Source organism: Anas platyrhynchos, chromosome 1 (genome assembly GCF_047663525.1).
Source record: "Anas platyrhynchos isolate ZD024472 breed Pekin duck chromosome 1, IASCAAS_PekinDuck_T2T, whole genome shotgun sequence".
Lineage (NCBI taxonomy): Eukaryota > Metazoa > Chordata > Aves > Anseriformes > Anatidae > Anas > Anas platyrhynchos.
In genome coordinates, this window is record NC_092587.1 from 134084016 (window position 1) to 134096094 (window position 12079).

Consider the following 12079-nt stretch of genomic DNA (forward strand, 5'->3'; position numbering starts at 1 on the left):
TCTAAATATCTCAGGCACAATTCCCGGTCTAAAGGAGAAATTTACAAGGAGACAAATCTTGTTGCAGTCACTTGTTTCATTTGGCATGTCTTTATCATCCCCAGTGTTCCTGAAGCTCTAGGTTTTGTCGCTTTCTGAACTCTAATTGTAGAGGTTAGCTGAGCTGTGTTAATTGAAGCAGAGAGCACAATAACCTCCTTCAGCTGTTCTGGCCCAGGACCACTCCTGCGTATCCACTGGAGCCTATGCGAGTGCCTGTGGATCTGTGGTCTCTGCCCAGCTTGGGGTAAGTGTCTGCCCCTTTCCTTTTTACAGAGATAGAATTAAGAAATGATTTAATGAGAAAAGGTATAAGAAGATAAGACATACTATGGCAATGAAGTTGTAACTAAATCTTCTTTGAGGTCCCTTCCAACCCAAGCAATTCTATAATTCTAGGTGTAGATACTGTCTTTCTATATAGCATTACAATATGGAGCTCTTGGGCACCACAGCTGGTCCAGTGGAAAAAGCTGTGACCAGACAAATCTTGTTGTAGTCCCATGCTTTTCTAGGCATGTCTTTTTCAGCTCCAGTCTCCTTGGAGCTCTAGGCTTTGTCACACCCTGAACCATAAATCTAATTTTAATAGAAGAGGTAGGTTGAAATGCAGCTCTCAGGCACCATCAGATGTGAAAGCTGTAAGAAATAAGAAATGACAAGTTTGGGCAATGTTACCGCTTCAGGCCATATGAAGGTAGAACAAGTAGGTAGGTTGTTTACAGACAGATATTTTCATGAGGTGCTTCAGCCACTGATGTCTTTTGAAGGGAAAACACAATAGGTCATAAATGGTGGAAAGGTTTAGCTACTGAGTCCTTTCTTTGCTTCAGTTTTTATGAGTAAGACAAGCCCTCTGGAATCCCAGGTACAAGAAACCATAAAGTAAAACTGGAGCAAGAAAGATGTGCCCTTGATGGAAGAGGATCAGGTCAGGGAATGTTTAATAAATTAGACATGCATAAGTCCATTGGCCCTGATGGGAGTGGACTGATTTGAGTTCTGATGGGCCCTGATTTCCCTCACAAGTGTTAAGGGAAATGTCATGTGTCACTAGAAGACTACTTTTGATAATCCTTGATTGACTGTGGAAACTGGAAGAAATACCTGAAAGATTCTCTGAGGAACCTTCTTTGGCAGGGGGGCTGGACCGGATGATCTTTCAAGGTCCCTTCCAAACCCTACAGTTCTGTGATTCTGTGATCTGAAGACTGGAGGAAAGCAAATATCAATCCTATCTTTAAAGAGAACAAGAAGAAGGACCTGGGGAACTGCAGGCCAGTCAGACTCACCTTGATCCCTAGGAAGGAGATAGAGCAGCTAATTCCAGAAAACATTTCCACACACATGGAACACAAGAAAAACAGCAGGAATAGTCAGCATGGATTCAATAAGGGAAAGTCATGCTTGAAAAACTTGATAAGCTTCTATAATGAAACAGCCTGATGTAAAAGCAGTGGATGTTTTCAGCCTGGACTTAAAGGCCTTTGAAGTCTTTGACAGTGGCTTCCATAAAATTCTCATAGACAAGCTGTTGATGAATGGGTTGGATAGCAGACACTGAGGTGAAACAAAAACTGGTTAAATTAATTGGCCCAGAGGGTATTCATTAGTAATTCAAAGTCTAATAGGAGACCGGCAACCAGCAGTGTACTCCGGGGATTGGTACTGGGTCCAGTCCTTTTTAATGCTACTACATTAATTATTTGGTTGATGGGGCAGAGGGTAGAATCAGCAAGTTTGCAGATGATGCAAAACTGTGTGGAACCATTGATTCACCAGTTAATTGTTCTGCCATCCAAAAGGACATGGACAGACTGAAGAAATGGACTGAAAGGGTCCTCATCAAGTTCAGCAAGGAAGAACACAAATTCCTGCACCTGGGAAGGAACAAGCCTATGCACTAATATATGCTAGGGCCTATCCAGCAGGAAAGCATCTTGTCAGAAAAGGACCTGGGGGTCCTGGTAGACACTAAGTTGAACATGAGTCAGTAGTGTGCCCTGCTGCTAATAAAGCCAGTAACATCCTGAGCTGCATTAGGCAAAGTACTGTCAGCAACTTGAGGAAGGTGATCTTTCTCCTTTATTCAGCATCAGTGAGGTCACATCTAGAGTTCTATGTCCAGTTCTGGGTTCCCCAGTGCAAGAGAGACATGGACATACTGGAAAGAATCCCATGTATGGTCATTAATATGATGAAGGGACTAGAGCATCTCTCCTATGAGGGAAAGCTGAGGGAGCTGGAACTCTTCAGCCTAGAGAAGAGAAGGCACAGGGGGTAATTGTAAGAATATCTATAAACACCTGAAGGGAGGGTGCAAAGAGAACAGAGACAGGCTCTTTTTAGTGGTGCCCAGTGACAGGACAACAGGCAAACTGAAACTCATTCTGACATTCTGACATCAGAAAACACTTTACTATGAGGGTGACTGAGCACTGGAAGAGATTGCCCAGAGAGGTTATGGAGTGTCCCTCCCTGGAGATGTCTAAAAGCTACTTAGACATGGTCCTGGGCAACCAGCCATAGGTGGCCCTGCTTGAGCAGAGAGGTTGAACAAGATGAGCTGCAGAAGAGCTTCCACTTTGATCATTCTGTGATTCAGAGAAGATGGTTGTGAAGTGGGTTAGCAGAAGATATATATGTTGTAATAATAACAATAATAAAATTATATTGTAAGTAAATTTTACCTTCAGCAGACATTTTTTTTTTTTTTTTTACTGACTGCTCTTGTGGGAATTGATTTTGTACAGAAATAATTGAGTAAACATTAGAAAGTGGATTTTTAAAGGAATTTAGAAGGGAATTTAGGATTTCTAAAATTCTGCTTAAGGAATAAATGTATCATATTATAGCAATTTTTTTTTCAATTTTATTTAATTATGAGTGGTTGCATGATTTTTTTCATATTTGTAATAAAAGAATAGGCAATATCCCAATATTCTTACTCAAGCAAAGATTCAGTTTGTGTTCTTGCATAAAGACTAGCTAAGCACAGAATTAAGTTATGAAGGTTTCCAACAGAACTTATACTTGACATTGTAGTTCTATGTCTTACATGATTTTATTTTTAGTAAGCATTTCATACATATTGTTGTATGTATGTATAATGTATATATATATATAAATCAGTTACTTATCAATGCTTGTATTGTTAGCATTATCCTGCATTTAACTTTATGCATTCTGTATAGTGACTTAACCATAATTTCTCTCTCTCTTTATTTTTTTTTTTCTTTAAAATTGAAATGGTATTATAGTTTTAAATGGCATTTTAATCTTGCATCATGACTTCTCAAGACTGTAAGAACACCTCTAATTACTAATTTCTACATCACAGTTTCTAAGATTGTTTCCATCTCATATAAAGAGGTTTCTTATTTGTTTAACAGTAATAAGTATTATCATTATACAGTTGTTAGCTAACGTATTAGTTAAATTTCTGTTTAAAGTAAGTTTTCATTAAATTTTTGATGTTGTGTATGTGCTCACTGAAAAATATTAATAAAGAATGAATGTCCATAATGGGTGTAGAGATGAGAGTATTAAAAAAATGGTTAGATCTTTTTTAGCATTCCATCTACAAGTTCGTATTTGTATTCGTATTTGTGCTCATTTTGTATGTACGAAATATGTATGAAGTGTGAAATGTTTAATAGAAACTGTTATATTTTTATCTTCAGATAAAGTTGTTAAAGTTGCTAATGAGAAACCTGTGCACACCTGGATCAGTAGAAGAAGGGTGATAGTATCTTGTACTTTAGAAAAATCAGCTAAGTCTTCCTAAGTGTACAGATGATGAATTGTGGTGACTTCACCCTGATGAGAAGCTGAACTTCACCATAATCACTCTCTTACTCTGCCTCCTCAAGGAAGAGAGGGAGAAAAAGGACTCAAGGATGAATAAAGACAGGGAGATCACTAACCAATTACTGCCATGGGGAAAGCAGAAATTGTAGGGATATTAATATAACTTGTTTCCTATTGTTAACAGACTAGAGCAGTAAGAAACTAAAAGCAAACTAAAAATACCTTTCCCTCCATCCACCCTCTTTTATTGGTCTTTGAGCACCTCCTTCCCCTCCTTCTTTACTAATCTTAGGGCCTGCAGGAGTCTCTCTATTTTTTCTCTTTCCCAGTTGCTGTTTCTTAGCAGTTAGCAGTTTTCCCCTTAAATATGCTCTCATAGAAATTCAAACATTGTCAAACATTGGCTTAGCTTTGGCCAGTTACATGTCCCTTTTGGAACTGGCTAGATGTGGCTCTTATCTGACATGGGGAAGCTTCTGGACTCTTCTCACAGAGGCATCCACTGTAGCCTCCCTCACTAAAAAATCTTGACATGTATACCTAATACAGATATACTTCAGGCATATAAGTTTATCAAATGAACAGTTGAAAGTGCAGGAAATTTTTAGCAGTTATATCTGCCTGCCCTGTGCCTTACCCTTCCAAATGTTTTCCAAGCTGTGTTTCCTGCTTGACAGGGCACAGCTTCCAAAAGAGATGAATAAAGGTCATAATTACACCTTCTAAATTTATATACTTTAAACAATGACATAGAATTGTAAACACTCAGCAAGTTTGCAGATGATACCAACTTGAGTAGTGGTGCAGCCAGTACACCAGAGAGAAGGTGTGCCATAGAGTGGGACCCTGACAGGCTTGAGAAGTGGATCTTTGTGAACCTCATGAAGTTCAACAAGGTCAAGTGCATCATCCCGCACCTGGGTTGGGGCAATCCCTAGTATGAGTAGAGACTGGGTGATGAATGGGTTGAGAACAGGCCCACAGAGAAGGCCTTGGAGATACTGATGAATGAAAAATTAGATATGAGCCAGCAATGGGTACTTGCAGCCCAAAAAGCTAAGTTTATCCTGGACTACATAAAAAGAGGTTGAGGAAGGTTATTTACCCCTTCTACTCCATTTTTGTGAGACTCCACCTGAAGTACTTCTAGTTCTTGTGTCTCCAGTAGGAAAAAGCCATGGAGCAGTTAGAGTGGGTCCAGAGGAGGGCCACAAATTGACCAGAGGATTGAAACAACTCTCCTATGTGGAAAGGCTCATAGTTGGGGCTGCTCAGCCTGGAGAAAAGAAGGCTTTGGGGAGACCTTACTGCAGCCTTTCAATACGTAAAGGGGGCTTATAAGAAAGATCAATAAATACTTTTTTACCAGGGCATGTAGTCTTTTACTTTTTAAAGTAAAAGAGGGTAGGTTTAGATTGGATAAAAGGAAGAAATTTCTTATGGTGAGAGGTGTGAAACACTGAAGCAGGTTTCCCAGAAAATTTGCTGATGCTCAGAAATTTGTTGATGATTGGATGTGATGAAATTCAAGTTGGCTGGGGCTTTGAGCTACCTCATCTAGTGGAAGATGTTCTTGCCCATGGCAGTGGTTGAACTAGATGATATTCAAAGGTCCCTTCCAATCCAAACTGATTAATTCTGTTTTCCAAACATTGAAAGTTAATCTATTCTTTCTAAAAGAAGATATTTAGTTGCTCTTAAAATGGCTCTTAAAAATGTATTTATTTGTTGTTCTTCATGGAAGGAAGGAAAAGTGAAAAACAACCACTAAAGGTTAATTATTTTTATTATTATTTTTTTTTTCCCCCTTTCTGAATCACTGATGACATAAAAGCAATAAAGGGCAAAATTCACATGAATTTTGACTTGATTTGATATTTCTAGTGACCACACTGGAAATGAAATTTATTTGCAATTATTAATACTAGTCATTTATGTACCTCAGTAATGTGACATACAGTAATGGATAAAGGTTTCATTTTAGGCCAGATATTTCATAAGTAGAAAATAAAAAAAAGTATTAAAGAGAGAAGTAGTAAATATGTAATAATTTGTACAATATATTCATAGTACTCATCTGTGATTCATGAGATCCATTTAAAGTTACACTGTGGGGAAAAAAATACATATATATATATGCATGTATATATATATATCCTCCTTTACTATATTTCCCCTTATTGTTATCATTGTGAAATATATATTTTTAAAAATTATTTTTTAAAAGATCCTGCTCACAACTAGAATTTCTCTTGGACCATATAAGCTGGTAGAAGACTTGGTAATGTCAATCAACACTAGCAAAATCTGATAGCGATTAGAAATCTTGGTATATTTTTAATTAGAAACTGCAGGAAGTATGAGAAGTGCATGTTTATAAAAGAACAGTGTATCCTGAGGGCAAAATAATTCTGTATAAAATATTGATATTTTCACTGAATATTTTGTTGAGAAAAGTGATTTAAGGAAAAAGTAAACTATAAGTGCTCTAAAAACCTGGAATGCTGAATTGAGTAAAATGTACTGAAGAGCTTATGTCCACTAATGTATTGCAATGAAGTTGTTAAACTCACTTATATCACATAAATTCTTTTTGCTGTTGGTGGTGGTGGTCACAATCATAGAACCACAGAATCATCTAGGTTGGAAGATACCTCCAAGATCACGTAGTCCAACCTCTGACCTAACCAGTCCTCCACTAAACAATATCACTAAGCTCTACATCTAAACATCTTTTAAAGACCTCCAGGGATGGTGACTCCACCACTTCCCTGTGCAGCCCATTCCAATGCCTAACAACCCTTTCGATGAAGTTCTCCCTAATATCCAACTTAAACTTCCCCTGGAGCTATTTTAGCCCATTCCTGTCACTAGGCATGTAGGAGACTAGACAGATCCTCACCTTGCTACAGCCTCCTTTAAGGTACCTAAATAGTGAAAGGTACCACAATGGTGAAATTTCATACCACTCCACATGATAAACAAATTCAAATTTTTTAGAAAAGATTAAGGTGCACTAAAAAAAAAAAAAAAAAAAAAAAAAAAAAAAAAGCAAGAAGAACACATAACAATAATTAGTGCTGGTCCTGTTGTTTCCCTTATAATTGCAACTCCACAGATTTGTTCTAAAATTAAACCTGGAGCCTCAGATACACTTTGTATAGGATGCTAGATTCTTATTTATTTATTTTGTTTTTAATTCAGTTTATCAGAGTCCTATGTTATATATGCTTTGCATACAAAACTACTTTTGCATCATTTATATTCCACCTACCCCCTACTGCACGTTTCATCTGCAAAACACTGAATGAAAATTAGACAATGTTTACCATTTTTTCATGTTAATTTCCTGAGAATCTTCACCTATTAGGTCTTGTACAAGTTGTAACTTACTTTATTGACCCCATAGATCTTTTCAAGGATTCTTCTTTTTCCAGAGTGGAGCTGTATGTTTCTTTGTTTTCTCTTGAAAGGCTGGCACTGCTAATCCTTCAATAAGTAATAATAATTATTTTAAATAATAAATAAATAGGAAATCAGTTCAAATAAATTATTTGATCCTGGCTATTGCATTGGATTAAAAAGTGTTTTATAGTCATTGTATAGTCAGTTAATACATTAGGATTTTACATACCTTAGGTATGTCTATTTTTATTTATTTCTATTATAATATTCTAATTAATCTTTCCTCATTTGAGGTTCTATCTTCCATAAAGTTTATTATTTGCTTTCCTGAATATATTAGGATTCATTTCCAGCTTCTCTAACAGTTTGAAGATGTTAAATAATAATAATAATAATAATAAAGTAGAAACATAAATATATATATATATATATAACTTTTTTCATTAACAAAGATTTCCACTAAACATCCTCAATACAAATACACTACCAATGTAATTCATCTTTTTCTTCAAATTTATGTAAGATTTTCTCAGCAATATCATCTTGGCTTGGTCAACAGTTATTCAGAAAGGATTTGATTTTCATGCTCTTAATAGTTAATTTGCTGTTTATTTCAGATATTTTAGATTGCAGCCTCTCAGCACTCATGTATGACCTTTCTGCAAAGTTGCTGTTTTAACCAGAGTTGATTTAATTGCAGCATTGAACTCTAACTTCTGTAGAGTCATAATCCAGTCATTTGATGCATATGCAGTTATCTTTCTTGTACTCTGCAACAAAAGTATCTTATTAATATTCAAAACTGGCTGTTCAGGTTTCTGATCCAAAAGAATATAAAATCTTTTTACAGTTCTGTCTTGCTTTTTATTCTTAAGACATTCTGTGACATTATTACAGAAATTTTCTAGATCTCTCCTACACATACACACACATAACAGAAGATGTTAAAATTAAATAGAGATACCTCACTAAGTCAAAAGGTCACATTTACATTATCTTTCACTTTAGTAACTCAACACACACACAAAAAAATAAAAAATAAAAACAACAACAACAAAAAAACAACAATAAACATGATGTTCTTCACCAGGATCGGAGGACAGTCAGATCTTCCTATATCTCAGTAAAAAATTCTTGACAAGCTGCATAACAAAATAGTTGTACAAATAAGATAGAATGAAAAGAAGAATATAGACAGGAAGTGAATTTAACATCTGTTGAGGCACTGGCATTTCCACTATCAAGCAGCATCAGATGGTCCTGGATAGATTTTCCCCCAGCACTCTGAACAGATTCTGTTCATGGAGAGGTTCCCCCACTGCAGAACACAAGACTGTCTCTTTTAAGCATATATGTACTTTAAAACACTAATCAGTTAAAATATGTGGCACATCAATAAGAGGAACAGGAACCAAAGTTTCCATAGGATATACATGTATGTCAATGTGTATTGAATGTCAGCTCTGGACAGTAAGCATAGTCAGTGTCTGCAAAGGACATTTAGTCATATGTGGTGGGAGCATTCTAATTGAATTGACTGACAAGTTCAGCAACACAAGTTGCTGAATATTAGAAGTTTGATGCAATACATTGACCTAGTGCTAAGAGTTTGCTCAGAAAAAAAAAAAAAAAAAAAAAAAAAAAAAAGATGCAATTATTTTGATAGGAAGGAGTATTGTCTTAAAAATTGTGTTATTATTTTGTTACACACAGCCATACCATCACTGGGTTTAATCCAATTGCTACAATATTGAATTTGAAATAAAACAAAATGTAAACTACTTTAGGGAATGGAAATGGAACACTCTCCTCTCTGTATGGTGCCACGGAAGTCAAGTGTTTAAGAGAGAAATATCTTTTATCTAAACAATGGTATCTTGTGCTTTTCAAGGTATGGAGGCATGGAGGCCTCAACATGGAGCTGAAAGCATCAAACCTAAGGGTGTCCTCTGCCATTCTGGAGGGGCAGTTGCTGGTCTGCCCAGGTAATGCACTAAATCAAAAGTGGCATATGTTTATGTTTAGAATGAATCTTCTCTTTGCAATTTGATTTAAATCCATTTAAGTTAAAGGGAATTTTTCTTTTAACCTCAGTAAAATGTTAAGGAATGTTCAGTGAAGGAAGCAACTACTAGAACAGACCAGAAGCATTCCCTGAGACCCTGTCTGCTTCACAACCAATCTTTAAAGATTCTCTGACAACATACTGTGAGCTTTAATTATGTATTTTAATTGACAAATTTTATTTATCTTCCACATGTACGTACTTAATGAAAACTGACTCAATAAAGATTGAATCTTTGGTTGAAAGCATTAAAACAGGCATATCTATTCCTAAAATGCAATTGTTTTTGCTTCTATGAAAATTTCTGATTAATATAACAGGAGAAAGTCATTGTTTATTGCTTATTCATTTGCAGAAAGAACATTACTATCATTCCCATCAAAATTATCCTGGTTATTTATTGAATTTGTGCATTAAGTAACTTTGCAGCAGGGTAAATGCAAATAGTCATTATATACTACTGGAATTCTAATTGCATTGTGTATAAAGTATTGATATCAACAAAAAGAATAATCTTGTATGCAAGGCCAAATATCTGACTTTCAGAATCATGTAAATCTTAAAAATCTAAACAAAGATTAGTGTACATTAGCGCTTCGTTGGGTTAGAAACTGGCTGGATAGCCGGGCCCAAAGAGTCGTGGTAAATGGAGTCAAGTCCAGTTGGAGGCCAGTCTCTAGTGGCGTCCCCCAGGGCTCGGTGCTGGGGCCGGTCCTCTTTAACATCTTCATCAATGATCTGGATGATGGCATTGAGTGCACCCTCAGTAAGTTTGCAGATGACACCAAGCTAGGTGCGTGTGTCGATCTGCTCGAGGGTAGGAAGGCTCTGCAGGAGGATCTGGATAGGCTGCACCGATGGGCTGAGGTCAACTGTATGAAGTTCAACAAGGCCAAGTGCCGGGTCCTGCACCTGGGGCGCAATAACCCCAAGCAGAACTACAGGCTGGGAGAGGAATGGTTGGAGAGCTGCCAGGCAGAGAAGGACCTGGGAGTGATGGTGGACAGTCGGCTGAATATGAGCCAGCAGTGTGCTCAGGTGGCCAAGAAGGCCAACGGCATCCTGGCTTGTATCAGAAACAGTGTGACCAGCAGGGCTAGGGAAGTGATCGTCCCCCTGTACTCGGCTCTGGTGAGGCCGCACCTCGAGTACTGTGTTCAGTTTTGGGCCCCTCGCTACAAGAAGGACATCGAGGTGCTAGAGCGGGTCCAAAGAAGGGCGACAAAGCTGGTGAGGGGCCTGGAGAACAAGTCCTATGAGGAGCGGCTGAAGGAGCTGGGCTTGTTCAGCCTGGAGAAGAGGAGGCTCAGGGGTGACCTTATTGCTCTGTATAAGTACATTAAAGGAGGCTGTAGAGAGGTGGGGGTTGGCCTGTTCTCCCATGTGCCTGGTGACAGGACGAGGGGGAATGGGCTAAAGTTATGCCAGGGGAGTTTTAGGTTAGATGTTAGGAAGAATTTCTTTACTGAAAGGGTTGTGAGGCACTGGAACAGGCTGCCCAGGGAGATGGTGGAGTCACCATCCCTGGAAGTCTTCAAAAGACGTTTAGATGTAGAGCTTAGGGATATGGTTTAGTGGGGACTGTTAGTGTTAGGTTAGAGGTTGGACTCGATGATCTTGAGGTCTCTTCCAACCTAGAAATTCTGTGTGATTCTGTGTGATTTCTGTAAGAGAAAAAGGGAAAATAAACAGTACTATTACAGGAAAAATACAGTAGCAGTAATTGTAGTAACAAGAACAGTAACATTAAAATTATATTTTATTTTTCTTTCCAGCCTTCTATGATTCTAAACCAAATGACAGCAAAGCTCAAGAAGAGTTCAGAGAAAATGATCCTGACAACCTGCTTTCCAAGGGCCTTGAAAATTTTGCTTCTGGCTTGTTACTAACAATGGTAATATAGTATCACTTTGATACAACACCACTTCTAGTCTCCCTCAAACATGGCTTTGCTAATCATTGTAATCTTCTCCACATGAGAAATTTTTGGCATTTTATGGGAGTCAGCTGAGAATTTTCCTGGACTTGAACCTTAAAGATTTTGCTGAATATTTTAATCTGTGGACTGTGAATGACTTTATAATACAGTTTTCCTTTCATTTTGTTTTGTTTTGTTTCTATTTAAAATGTTGTTAGTTTCTAGTGTGTTCTAATGTGTTTCACGTGTGCACATCTATATTTATTTATAAATGTATGAAAAAAAAAGTCTATCTATCAAATCTATCAATATCTCAAAATCTATCTATCAAAGATTTCACTTCATACTATGTTCTGTACTGAGAGTCACTTCACAGAATCTATGGCTGTATTTTCTGCCACAGAAAAATAAGAATATGCAAAATAAAGTAGAAATACAACCTGACCTTTTACTTCATAGGCTTAAACCTGAAATTCTAACATTCCTTCTAAACATAATCTTTTCAAGCTTCCAGTACATTTTGTCAGGCATCTGGCATTTTACATTACTTTACATCATTAAACACTCTTTGTAAACAAAGTAACCATCAAATATCTCTGTGAGAGGACATTTGGCTTAAACATTGGAGTTCTCTGACAAGCTAAAAGGAGTAAAAGGAATTGTGAACATGAACTGTGATGGAAGGATTTAAGTTGTCAAATTTCATGTGCGTGAAATATAGCTTAAGCTGATGGGTTTGGATAGCTACTTTTTACAAAAATGAGGTAGATTAATTTATTTACATATTTACTACTTAACTGAATTAAATTTTAGGCAAAGGAATGAGAATGACTGGGCTTTAC

At 37.1% G+C, this 12079-nt stretch overlaps 1 long non-coding RNA gene across 1 annotated transcript; it reads left to right on the forward strand.

Moving 5' to 3' along the window:
- Positions 1 to 215: 215 nt before the first annotated feature.
- LOC119715888 (uncharacterized) lies at positions 216 to 11386 on the forward strand. Its single transcript, XR_005263372.2, has 3 exons — positions 216 to 286; positions 9146 to 9239; positions 11095 to 11386. It is a non-coding gene; the product is annotated as an uncharacterized lncRNA (long non-coding RNA).
- Positions 11387 to 12079: the final 693 nt, after the last annotated feature.